Source organism: Myotis daubentonii, chromosome 7 (genome assembly GCF_963259705.1).
Source record: "Myotis daubentonii chromosome 7, mMyoDau2.1, whole genome shotgun sequence".
NCBI classification, from domain to species: Eukaryota; Metazoa; Chordata; class Mammalia; order Chiroptera; family Vespertilionidae; genus Myotis; species Myotis daubentonii.
Genome location: NC_081846.1, coordinates 64,756,178 through 64,769,081, shown reverse-complemented (window position 1 = coordinate 64,769,081; position 12,904 = coordinate 64,756,178). Strand labels below are relative to the sequence as shown.

General features: G+C 41.8%; 1 protein-coding gene across 2 annotated transcripts in view; it reads left to right on the top strand.

Annotated features, from left to right (window-relative positions):
- LYPD6 (LY6/PLAUR domain containing 6) overlaps positions 1-12,904 on the top strand; it is a 225,192-nt gene that overhangs the window by 26,950 nt on the left and 185,338 nt on the right. For both annotated transcript variants that reach the window (XM_059704520.1, XM_059704522.1), the window contains exon 2: positions 4,286-4,386. The gene's annotated coding sequence lies outside the window, so the exon portion shown is untranslated. The remainder of the gene's footprint in view (positions 1-4,285; positions 4,387-12,904) is intronic.

The following is a 12,904-nucleotide window of genomic DNA, read 5'->3' as shown; positions in this document are numbered from 1 at the left end:
ATGTCCAGGCAATTATGGGTTGGATTTGCTGAAATGGACTTTGTAGGCACATGGTATTGATGAGGATCAACACCTGTGAAAGGGAAGGAGGGGGAGGCAGTTTTTGGCAGAGAGAGATAGTGAAGTGTCATGCCTTGGCTAACCTGTGTCTATCACACAGGCCTTCTTATAAAAGCATTTTCTTGTTCAAGTCTTGCTCACTCAGAAGTAAAACAATCAATACATTGTTAAGTGAGTCACTGAATGAATATTTAATAAATATCAACTATGTACTAAGTACTCCAAGAGGATCTGAGTAGGAAGGAGAAGCAAGTGTTCTGCCCTCATGAGCCCTCATGTCTGGGGTGATAGATGTGCATGTGAATAATTTCAATTCAATGTGGAAACTTTATTTAAAAGGGGCTCTTGCAGTGTATTGGAAGGCATGGCTAAATGATTTACCTGCAAGTACATTTTGTAGCTAACTGACCTGGCAGGCTCATTGGTATGCAGTCTTCCTCAAAATCAAGTATTTTTCTGGAACACTATTAAAGTTATATTTTGGAAGAGGCAGAAAGTTGATAAACCCTACCCTCAGAATCTCCCAACTGTAGAACAGCTGCCCTCAGAACCTCCCAAATCTAGAACAGCTCTTCCACACTTTATCATTCAGGACTCATGGGCTTCCACTGATTAGTTTTTGGGACATTTGCACGGATAATGAATGAATAAAACCTTCCTTCATGTAAGAGAATAGGTCCTGTATTATTTTTCCACTTAAGCCTCATAGTCACCGCTGCACACAATGCATGGATATATATAAAAGCGTAATATGCAAATCTACCGGATGGCAGAATGACGGGTCACTCTGATGCGCACTGAACACCAGGGGGCAGGCACTCAACACAGGAGCTTCCCCAGCCCGCAGGCCCCAATCAGGTCCCTCCCCTGGCCAGCAGGCTCCAATCTCCCAACGGGGAACTGGGAACCAGGGGTGGGTGGCACAGACGTGGGCGGTGCCAGGCCAAGGCCCCTGCCCTGCCAGTTGTCCCACACACAGAGGGCAATGGGAGACTGGGGGCGGGGAAGGCGAGTGGGCAGGACCGGCCAACCTCTTGGTTCCTCCCCCCCCCCCCCCCGGCCTGCAGGCTCTGATCGCCCAATGGGGAGTGGGGAACCGGGGGTGGGTGGTGGCGGGGGGTGGGGTTGGCTGCTGGCAGCTGGGGAAGATGGCTCTGATCACAGGCCAGGCCTAGGAACTGTACCTGTGCACGAATTTCATGCACAGAGACTCTAGTAGATAAATAATTTCCTACCCTTGAGCTATATCTCTGTAAAGGAGCAGTATATAGGTTCTTGGAAGATATTTATATGTTACACCACAGTATATATAAACTCTTTGTGTTCAACTAATGTCTACAAGTTGTTAAAGAGGACCAAAGAGACAGACCCTTCTAACCTAAAAAAAATCTGGAGATTCTAAAGAAATGAAAAAAAGTGAAATAAGAAGTTGAATAGAAAATAAACTTACTGAAGGGACCTGGATAACATTTGCATTTAGAAAAATCCAGGAGCTTTATTTTAGAAAGAGAATATGTCAACCATGTACATTTTTGTGACTGTTTGTTTTCTTTGTGCTTATTTTTCTTTCTGCAAATAACATTCTCATTGAAAAATTCTAGAAATGCTCAAAGAAAAGAAATATAAATTCTACCCATAATTTTACAACCAAGGAGAACTACTCTTGTCTTCTGATATTATTTCTATGTGTCATATTTTGTGTCCATTGAATTTTAAATCTAGCATCTTTTCTTGTCACTATGTGATAAGAGATGAAAGGGGAACTCAAGTTCTAGAATGAAAAGGCCTCATAGCAGCCGAGAAGCTATATTGGTACCCATCAGTTTCAAGGGTGACTTTGCTGCGGAGGTCTTAAATTTAATTTTGGCCTTGCTGCCTCAAGGCACCCAATCTCAGTGTAGTCTTTAATCCTGTGGGAGAGACTTTGTTTATATCCAGGGGAGGACAGAGTGAGCTAGCGCACTGAGAGCTACTGCACTAATTTAGAGACTTTAGTGTTTAATAGAAGAGTATGGAGCCAGTTTGGGATCAAAAACCCTGTTATTGGAATTGTATTATCTTCTAATGCCTTCCTCCTCAGGTGCCTTCCTGGGTCAGGCTTGCCTTTACTGAGAGCCTCGGAGAAAATCATCCCTTATTTGATGAAATTTGTCCTCTAACTAAAATAATCTGCCCATTCACCACGCAACACCTAAGTCCTCACTAAGTCATCCACAGGTTCTTGGAAATTGTACTTTAAAAGAAACAATGTGCAGTGAAACCAATTTTACCATAGGCTCACTGACACAAACACAAGTTAAGTTCCTGAGGCATACTTCTGGACACAAAGGTATCCAGAACTTCTAAATCAAGACCCAACACACTTCTAATATTAAACATTTAAGTAAAAGTGAGCTACACATACATTTAAGAAAGATCACTAAAACAAGTGAGATGTTTCTCAATCGGGTCGCCGGGTGGCTGAAGCCAGTCCCAGCAGCTCAGGGAGCCAGGTGGGACCCACCCTGGACAGGATGTCCTTCTTTCCAAGAGGCACTCACACACACCCACACTCACTCGGATTGGGACACTTCAGACACGCCTGTCCGCCTAACGTGCACATGTTTGGGATGTGGGAGGAAACGGGAGTTCCTGGAGCAAACCCAGAAAGACACGGGGAAAATGTGCCAACTCTACAACAGTCTGGCCCTGGCCCGGGACCCATTATTTTTCCTCATCAGTTATGATACAATGATGTTGAATGAAACATTATGCAAGCGCCCGCTATGTACAATTTTAGGCTATATAAATGGGGCATGTTAAAAGCACACACACAGAACATATATCTGTGGCTTTTAGAGATGATAATTGAAGAAAAGAAAGATTTTACCTTCACGTATGGTTGATGGTTTGTCAACCCTCTAATATTCTTGGACAGAATCCAATACCTGCACAGTCACTTCTGTGCATTTCTTGGATGACATGTTTGATACGTGGTCTTTGCATGAGAAACTGCAAAGCACAGAAATCGACAAGGTTTTCCAAGGTAGAAGGTGACTTTACATGGTGACATCAGGATTCAATCTGAGAATTTAGCAGGAGACTGTAACAAATTCACTTAAAAATGTGTTGAATGAAAGTCCTTTAATCTGACAGGTACAAAGCTGCCTTCTCTCCACCCTCCTCCACAATTGGCAATGATTTAAGTCCAGAAAGTAACTTTTTCTGGAAAGCACTTTCCTAATTAATAGCTTTCCCTATGACATCATTTCTTTGTTGCAACATGAGAAGGGTATCACTATAAAGTCAGTGCTGCCCTTGCCTTCATTACATGAGGAACAGAATGCTTTTTTAATGTTTGAGTTGATTTTTTGTTGTATTTGAACAATTTCAAAGTGGACCAAAACAATAAGGAAATACTAAAGATTTGGTTAAAATAGACTACATTGATGAGAATCTATACACTGGCATTTGGGAAGGACCTTTATAAGAGCACCAATCCTCCTTGGAAAACAGTCACAGGAGTCAATGTCTAAAATATCGTTGGGCCTCTCTATTCCTTGAGCATGTTATACATTCATGGAAAGGGAATGCTTTTCTAACACACTAAAAACAGAGCAGAAGCCATGACTTTAGAGTAATGGGATTATAATTATGCTAAAACCCACAGAGCTTGTCTGATTTTCATTGCCTTAATTAGGGATTCTCAATATTTCACAAGCTGAGAGGACCAACAGGTGACATGCAGGTTAATTTCCTGTCCTCGGGCATTTCGGAAATGCTGCTCCTGGAGGTGTGCAGACTGGGTCTCACTCTCTCTGAGTGATCAGCATCCTCCTCCCAGCATCTGCCTGTGCAAGTCCACGCATCCTACGTCAGTTTCCGCAAGACCACCGGCCCCAGCATCAGACTTAGGTGACCTTAAGAAGTTTCTCTTCATCATTCCTCTCCATTTTCAGTTATTGCAGATGGAAATGAAGAATTAAGAATGGGAATCTAATACGGATTTTGAAGTATTTTTTTTCCATGCTGTATGTCAAAGCCTTGGTTTTGGGGCCTTAATGATCATACTGCATAAATTGAAAGGAAAGTCTAAATCTGACAGTGAGACAGTATTTCCCCTTTGGTTGCGAACAACTTGAACGAGGTCAGCACCCCCAGGTTTTAGTTTTTAAGTCCTCTAACATATGTGTTCCCACCATTAGAAACAAAGTCTTGAAGCAGAATGTTGATTCTATGTTTTCAGATGCTGTCAGAAAGGATAAAGAAGATTTTACTTGCACATCTGTTTGACTGCTTGCCCACCTTCTGGATAACCTCAGGACTTTGTGGTGTTTTGGTTTAAAGGTACGTGAAATGATATTTTTAAAATGGAATGGTTAAAGATTATATGAGGCAGTAGCACTTCATAGTCACGACTTGAAGAATGACACTACAATAAAGTCTCAAGGTATTTATTCTGGAATGTTCAACTTTGAGAATATCAATGGCATCCAACCTGACACAGACGAAAATATGCTTCCTGGCGCGAGAACCCTGGCCTCCCTGCGGCTGCCTGTGCTTTGGGCTAAGGAATGTTCACACATTGAAAAACCAGTTGTAGGCTCATGCTCCATGCACGTTAAGAATACGAATTCGATAAACGGTAGAGAGCTTTGTATGTAATAATGGGACCCGTGAAGACTTAAATCTAGAGGAAGGATCGTTGCCACCTTCATAGCTCTACCTCCTGCTGCAGCTTTGTTCTCAGCAAAGCAGGCCTCCTTCTCTATTTGTACAATTGAAGCAGAAGTTCGATTTTATTGTCCCAGATTGGATTGAGGGCCAGGATTATGGCAGATGCACCATGTTGCCTACACAACAGTTAACCCACCTTCTCCTTTGCTAACAGAAGCCTATACGGGGGGCAACATGCTCAGGGAATGGGATCCCTTCCAAACCCCAGGACTTCTGGGAAATGCCTTTGTCTCTAATCAATAGGGCCAGCATATATCCCAGTTTTCCCAGGACAGTGATGGTTTATGTGTATTGTCCTGGTAAAATCGCTAACTGTGCACTCTTTCACTTTAAAACATTCTAATTTGAATGATACATTATATGAGAGAAACCACTGCTCTACCTTTGTTTCTGCCTCTGACAATCTGAAGTGGGGTATGATGCTTGGAGCTGTGGCAGCCATTTTATGCTTAGGAGGATAAGAACAGAGAGAATCAGAGATCTAGACCCAACTGATTCTGGATCTGCAGTAGAGGCGAAGAGTTGTCTTTCTTAATTAAGACATTTAAGGGAATAGTGTCTTACTTACAAGGAAGGGTATGAAAGGATGAAGCTGTTCCATGGGAAGGATTTGCAATCATTTTAGGTAATATTTCTGAATTATATTTAGTATTATTTTCTCCTTTCCTCTTTAAGAATTCTGGAAATCACATATGGTTGAGAGGTAATGGTAGAAAATGGATGAAGCTGTTCCATGGGAAGGATTTGCAATCATTTTGGGTAATATTTCTTAATTATATTTAGTATTATTTTCTCCTTTCCTCTTTAAGAATTCTGGAAATCACATATGGTTGAGAGGTAATGGTAGAAAATAGAAGAACCCTGGTCTACTGCTCAATGAGAGGGGTGGAAATCGAAAAGGAGCAATGTTTTCTAACTCCCTAGTATGGGCTCCTTTTGGACCAGTGGAAATCAATGGCAATATGTTTAGGGATCAAGGCTCTCACTTCCCACAACTGAACCACCATGTCCCCTGCCCATCTGTCACTAGCTAGCTCTGGGGCCTCAACAATTTGACTTTTACATCATCAAAATGGCTATATTCAGAAGTTATGTTTTCTTTATAGTTGTGACATTCCTTGTGTGCTATTTCAGAGGAGGATATGTAGTTGAGAAATTCTGAAAACTGCTTTGGATTCTTTAAAAATGTATAGAAAAGAGAAAATATTTTCCTTTACTTACTTTAGGAAAATAATGGCTTATGAAGTTCTAAAGCAAAGTGACTGACTTCCAAGGGAGAACACACAGAGGGAGAACCAAAATATGCAGTCTCTAGCACTATGCCTGGCACAGAGTTCCGGGGGGATTTCCTTTCTTACCATCTTCCTTACTGCATTATTAGGTAATGATGTGACTCTGTGGGATCTGACTTGGTAAGACCTGGATGCTTGCAGGATAATTTTCTTTGCTTTAGACAGTGCATCCTTCTTAGCTTTACCTCTTAAAGAGGGCAAAGTTCTTTTTATTTCTTCTTCTCCAGAATCCTTGGAGACTTCCTTCAAAGTCATAGAGTAGTGGGTCAGTCCAAGGGAACTGATCTGTCTGAATCAGTTCAGTATCTTTAACTATCTGTGATGATCTGCAACAACTAAAGAATTAGTCTTTCCAGCAGTTTCCCATCTCTCTTATGTTGGGTCCTCTGCCATCTTGGCCTTACCTCTGTGGCAGGACAGACATCGTAATTGACAAACTCCATGTAAGACTACACAGACTGACGAGAATCTGTAATACTTGACACTTTCATCAGCAGCATGTAAAAGTGCTCATTTCACTGTACATGTGCAAAAATGGATATTGCTCCTTCATATCCAAGGGGCAAAGATTTTTTAAAAACTGGTATCTCATTACTATTTTTAAATGTATTTCTTTACCACAGAGGGTATATTTTTGTTATTTCTTTTCTTTTTTTAAAATTGTCTCTTCCTGCCTTCTCACTTTCTATAAGAGTATATTTTCTCTTTGCAGCTTATATTTGTTTGCATAAACAAACGTGTGTGTGTATGTGTGTGTATGTGTGTATGTGTGTGTGTGTGTGTGTGTGTATGCACACATGAACGCTAAGTTGGGTTTAGGCTTGGGAGAGTAATGCTAGCATCACCCACTTCCATGTCAATGTACCTGATGGGGGAAGGGAGGCCCACATAATATTTTGAAAAAGCAAGATCTTATGATATCCCAGTTGATTAATTAATTATCTAATCAATCAATTTACTCATTTGTCATTCCACAAACATATTTTAAGTGCCTACGTTGATAGGCATCCTTCTAGGAGCTGGAGGCACAGTTGCAGTAATAGGACACCCTGTCTGCATTGGAGCTGCTGACGTAGCAGTTGAGAAAATATATGACAACCAGCAAATAAGATGAATGACACATGCTAATTCCCACCGCTGATAAGCATCGCGAGGGAAGCTACAGCAGGGTAAATGGATAAACTGTGACAGTATTGGGGATAGTGTAGAACCCACACTCTTAGCCTCCCCATAAATATCATACTGCCTTTTGGACAAAAAAGGAAGCATTGTCATTCCCTTCTTCTTTCCTTTTTTTGCTCCTTCCTCTCTTCCCCCTTTAGCAAGTGCTGTTAGGACAAATAAGGCAGACTCCGTGGAGAGAGCTAGGGTTATTATTTTCATTTTCTTCGTGGAAAATCTTCTTCCTGGTGAGTATTTTGTTATCCAAGGAGATAGTTCAATCTTGACAAAATAAGCTGATAATTGCAATAAATAAATATCTTTCAGGCCCATCAGCCCTCTGCCTTTATTGCCCAATTCCCAAAGGTGGCTGAGGTTTGCACTGAGTATTACATGACCTCAGAGCTTTTGCATTAACACACTCAGCCACCGAGCCTTTTCTTGGCCTGTGTGTATTGGCTCGTCTCCATTTTTGAATCAATGTGTAATTAATTTTCAAGTGTGCTTCTTGATTTAGTCACAGAGCTAATAATGTGGAGGATAAAAATATTTTTTAATGAAATTCATGCCAGTTCACTTGTAATCGGCATGTCTTCAGTATAGGACTTTTTCTTGCAGCTCATTTCAAACTCAGCCATTTAAAATATCCTTGTCCTCCTTTGAGCCTGTTTTAAAGGAGTAATCTTAGAGGCACACTTTGATAGTGACCCTAAATTATTTACCTGTTAAGTTCAAAGCTTCCAAATGAGTGGACTTTGTTTACATGCATTTATATACATCAGCATAATGTTCGCAATGAATCCTTGGCCCTTAACTTTTTTGGCCTTAAGCAGATAGCCAGATCTTTCTCTAGCAATATGTGTTCATTCATGAACAAAAAAGAATTGCAATTCAGGATATATGGTCGGATGGCAAACCACATGCAAGTCTAGAGAAACAAGGGAGAGGAGCACTCTTTTATTAACTTAGGAGGGTTGTTGTAACCCTCCTAAGTGTCCATTGGAGGAACCTAAAAGTTCAAAGTATAGAGACTTTTCATTGGCTGAGCTTGTCAGTTTCCCATTGGCTGAGTTATTCTTAGAGAAGGAGGAATCTTTTCTTCTGAAGTAGTACAGTAGCATCACTTCCTCTCACAGATGCCAAGCATGTCTCTTCCTATTGGGATCAGTAGGTGTGCTGAGTAACACATGTGAGAGTTGTTTCTTGTTGCCTCCCAAATTTATTTTAAATGAGGTTTCTGTTTATTAATTTTCACAATTTTTTCTCTCTAAAAGTTTTTGTACTGTTTCCTTGAGATAGCTGCAGAGTGGTATCTGGGTTTTTATGCTAATCCTTTAAAATTAAAGTACAATTTATACAATCAACATTAAACATGTGGCTGGCACACTAATCGCATTATAGTTTTACTTGAGAATAGAGAGCAATAGGAAAAAATAATGTAACAAACATACTTGAAGATACCTATTACTCCTTCCTACACATTTGTTTACTAGAGATACCTTCAGTGCAACATCAGCCTGCAGCAAAGTCAGGCAAAAGGGGGAATTCTTTTCTGTTCTTTTCTTAGTACCAAAACTTTGAGCCAAGTATTTTTTCCAACTACTCATTTAATATGCATATTTTTTTTTTCAGAGAGTAAGGGAGAGGGAGAGAGAGATAGAAACATCAATGATGAGAGAATCATTGATAAGCTGCCTCTTGCACACTCCCTACTGGGGATCAAGCCCACAATTTGACTGGGAATTAAACTATGACCTCTTAGTTCATAGGTCAATGCTCAACCACTGAGCCACAATAGCCAGGCTCCAACTACTCTTTAAATTGTTACTATTTACATTCAAATCTTGATTGCCAATGCTAATGGTGACAGATAATTTAAGAGTGTCCTTAATAAAAATAAAACACACACACAAATTTAGCTTTGAAATGCATTTTGGTACTTTAATTTTAATGTGGGATAATTAAGATTCATAATATTTCACACAATAGGATGTATATAGTTCTATTATTTAAGGAAATTAAACAAGCTAATGGGATGTGTTAGTGTGAACAGCATCAAGCACACCTGAATTCACACCAGGACTCTGCCACTGGAGAGCTAGGGGGTCTCAGCCAGTTGTTAAACTTGAAATGGTGATCGTAATTACCTCGTGGCATATTTGAAAGGATTAAAAGAGATGAAAGCATGTAATCACTTAGAAAGGTCCTCAGCACAAGATAAGCTCCCAATGTTAGTTATTATTATTGTTGTCACTATATGGATAAGTGTCAACTATTGAATGTATGTATTGGATTTTTAAATGGTCATATAGTAGGTTTCCTATCAAAATATTAAAAAAAAATATTATTATAGACTTTGGAAAATATATTATCAAGGATAAGAAACCAGAGTAATGCCAGGAAATGTAAACTAAGAATTATATATACAGGATGTCCCCCCAAAATGGATACACACTGTAACAGGTGATAGCTCAATTTTGAAAATGAAATGTATTTTAATAAACACTGCCTTTATAATTATTCAAAGTGTGTGTATCTATTTTTTTGAACACCCTATATACACTCCTCTGGATCAGCAAGGCTAAACGTAGGGTCATATTGAGTTGATGCTGGGCTCATGCATTGTTAAGTGGTTTATACTTATTTTAAAGGCAGAAATATACATCGATGTCAACTTTGAAAAGAGAATCAAGAAACTCTATGAATCTCTAGTACCATTCATTTTAGCAACCTAATGGAAGGCTCTGTGAGTGGATCAAAATTGAGGTAGACAGACCAGTTTCAATGGGTAAATATGAGCTAACAGGTTTGATTCAGGCCAGCCAGGCTGGCGGTTGTTATCTTGCTTAACACTGCCCAACAGGCACAGAAAGCTGGGCAGAGAGGGAGCGATGCACATTGAAACCTTAGGAAAGACATATTGCACATTGCACATATTGCACATACTGCACACCTATTGCACATTTAAACCTTAGAAAAGACATAATGAATACAGACTGGGTCCAAAGAAGGCAACTAAAATGCTCAGAGTGCCAGAAGCACATGAATAAAAAGAAACTCAAATCTGAGCTTCTATCAACAGAGATTAAAATCTTAGAACTGTTGAATCTAGAAATACAAATGTGGAAAGAATATACTAAACACATTGACATAATAATGAAATATAAAAGTAGACTTACTGATTAAACTGTGTTTTACTAGAATGAGTGTGATACCCCTTGAGACTGAAAAATAATCATTTAATATACAGAAGGGAATATTTTTCACAGCAGTAATGAATGTATGGAACTTGTTAAATCACATAAAAATAATGTAACTTTAAAAAGACAATAATGGATTTTTAGATTAGAACTTCTAGACAGGTTATTTGGATAAAAGAAGGATGTTTAACTCAATATAACACCATAGTAGTAACTCTGACCCACCTCTCTTGGATTCATTGTAAGAAAGTTAGATTGAATTGTCCATCAGTCTGATCCAATAAAGCAATTTCTTAATATTTTTATTAGTCAGTTTGGTAAAAATATTTTTAAATCCATTATTTTATTTTATTACCAGTCTGCATTCAATATTTTTAATACATTTTTAATTGAAGTACAATATGTGAAAAATGCACAAATCAAACAACAGTTTGATGAATTAGCACGAAGTTAACATACTCATGTAACTATCTCTTAGGATCAGCATCCCAGAAGCCCCAGTGGGTGCTTACCCAATTACTATTCCCTTTCTCCCACACAAAGGGGGGGCACTCTCATAACCTCTAATATCAGAGATTAGGCTTACCTTTTCTGAGGTTTTAATAGAGCAATCAAATGGTATATATTCTTTTCTGTCTGGCTTCTTAAAATTATGTTTGTGAAGTTCATTCATATTGTTGTGTGATGTGGTAGTTTATGCATTTTCTTTGCTGATTATTATTCTTTTATATGAATACTAGGGGCCCGGTGCACGAAATTCGTGCACTGGGTGTGTGTGGGGAGGGGAGTGTCCCTCAGCCCAGCCTGCCCCCTCTCACATACTGGGAGCCCTCAGGCGTTGACCCCCATCACCCTCCAATCGCAGGATCGGCCCCTTGCCCAGGCCTGACGCCTCTGACAGAGGTGTCAGGCCTGGGCAGGGGACCCTCATTTCCCCCCATCACTGGTTCTGCCCCCAGCCCAGGCCTGATGCCTCTGGCCCAGGCGTCTGGCCCGGGCAGCGGGGACCCCCAGGCCCCTCCGATTGCTGGCTCTGCCCCTTGCCCAGGCCTGATGCCTCAGCCAGAGGCGTAGACCCCCATCACCCTCCGATCGCCTGATCGGCCCCTTGCCCAGGCCTGACGCCTCCGCCAGAGGTGTCAGGCTTGGACAAGGGACCCCCATCTCCCCCTGATCACTGGCTCTGGCCCCCGCCCAGGCCTGAGGCCTCTGGCCCAGGAATCATGCCTGGGCAGGGGACCCCCATCTCCCTCTGATTGCTTGCTCCACCCCCCGCCCAAGCCTGACGCCTCTGATCCAGGCTTCAGGCCTGGGCAAGGGGACCGTCATATCCCCCCAATCCCCGGCTCAGCCCCCTGCCCAGGCGTGATGCCTCGGCCAGAGGAGGTGACCCTCATCACCCTCCGATCATCAATCACCGGATCAGCCCCTTGACCAGGCCTGAGGCCTCAGCCAGAGGTGTCAGGCCTGAGCAGGGGACCCCCAGCTCCCCGCGGTTGCAGGCTCCGCCCCTGCCCAGGCCTAACGCCTCTGGCCTAGGCATCTGGCCCGGGCAGCGGGGACCCGCAGCTGCAGCGGCCCCGCGATCGTGGGCTTCGCTTTAGGCCCAGGCAAGGGACCCCTAGCTCCCGGGACTGCCAGCTTCGACCGTGCCCAGCTCCCATCGCTGGCTCCACCCCTACTTCCTGCTATCACTGGCCAGGGCAGAAAAGGCACCTGATTCTCCAATCATGGCTGGGGGGCAGGGCAAAGGTGGCCCCAGGGCCGCCTTTGCCCTGCCCCCCAGCTCTTAGCTCCCCCCTGGGTTTCTGATCACTGTCAGTGGCAGGGGGCTTCTTCCTGCTTTCCCTTTTGCCTCCCTGCATTGTGCCTACATATGCAAATTAACCGCCATCTTGTTGGCAGTTAACTGCCAATCTTAGTTGGCAGTTAACTGCCAATCATAGTTGGCAGTTAATTTGCATATAGCCCTGATTAGCCAATGAAAAGGGTATCGTTGTACGCCAATTACCATTTTTCTCTTTTATTAGATAGGATACCACAATTTATTCATTCCAATTATAGACATGTGGGTTGTTTCCACTTCGGGACTGCTATGAATGGAGCTGCTATTGTTATCTTGTACATGTTTTTGGTGTACATATGGATGACTGTTGAATATATACGAAGAAGTAAAACTGCTGGGGCATAGGTTATGTCTATAAAAATCAGATTTTGGAAAAAAACAGGACAATTACACAAGCCTCCTTATTCACATCGACTCTTTGATGTTTGTTTATATGTTGGGAATAGTGACTTTTCTGCCAAATAAAGCAAGGTGCTGATTGTTCCTCCTGGGTCAACACCCAGAAGAGAACACTTGTTTTGAGGCTGCTGGGGATTGTGGCTTCTTCTGCCATTTCAGACCCTTAGTGTAGAGAAGCACAGGGCTTGATTGGAAAGTTTGTAAGGAGGATTCTCTGAAAGGTCGGGGGC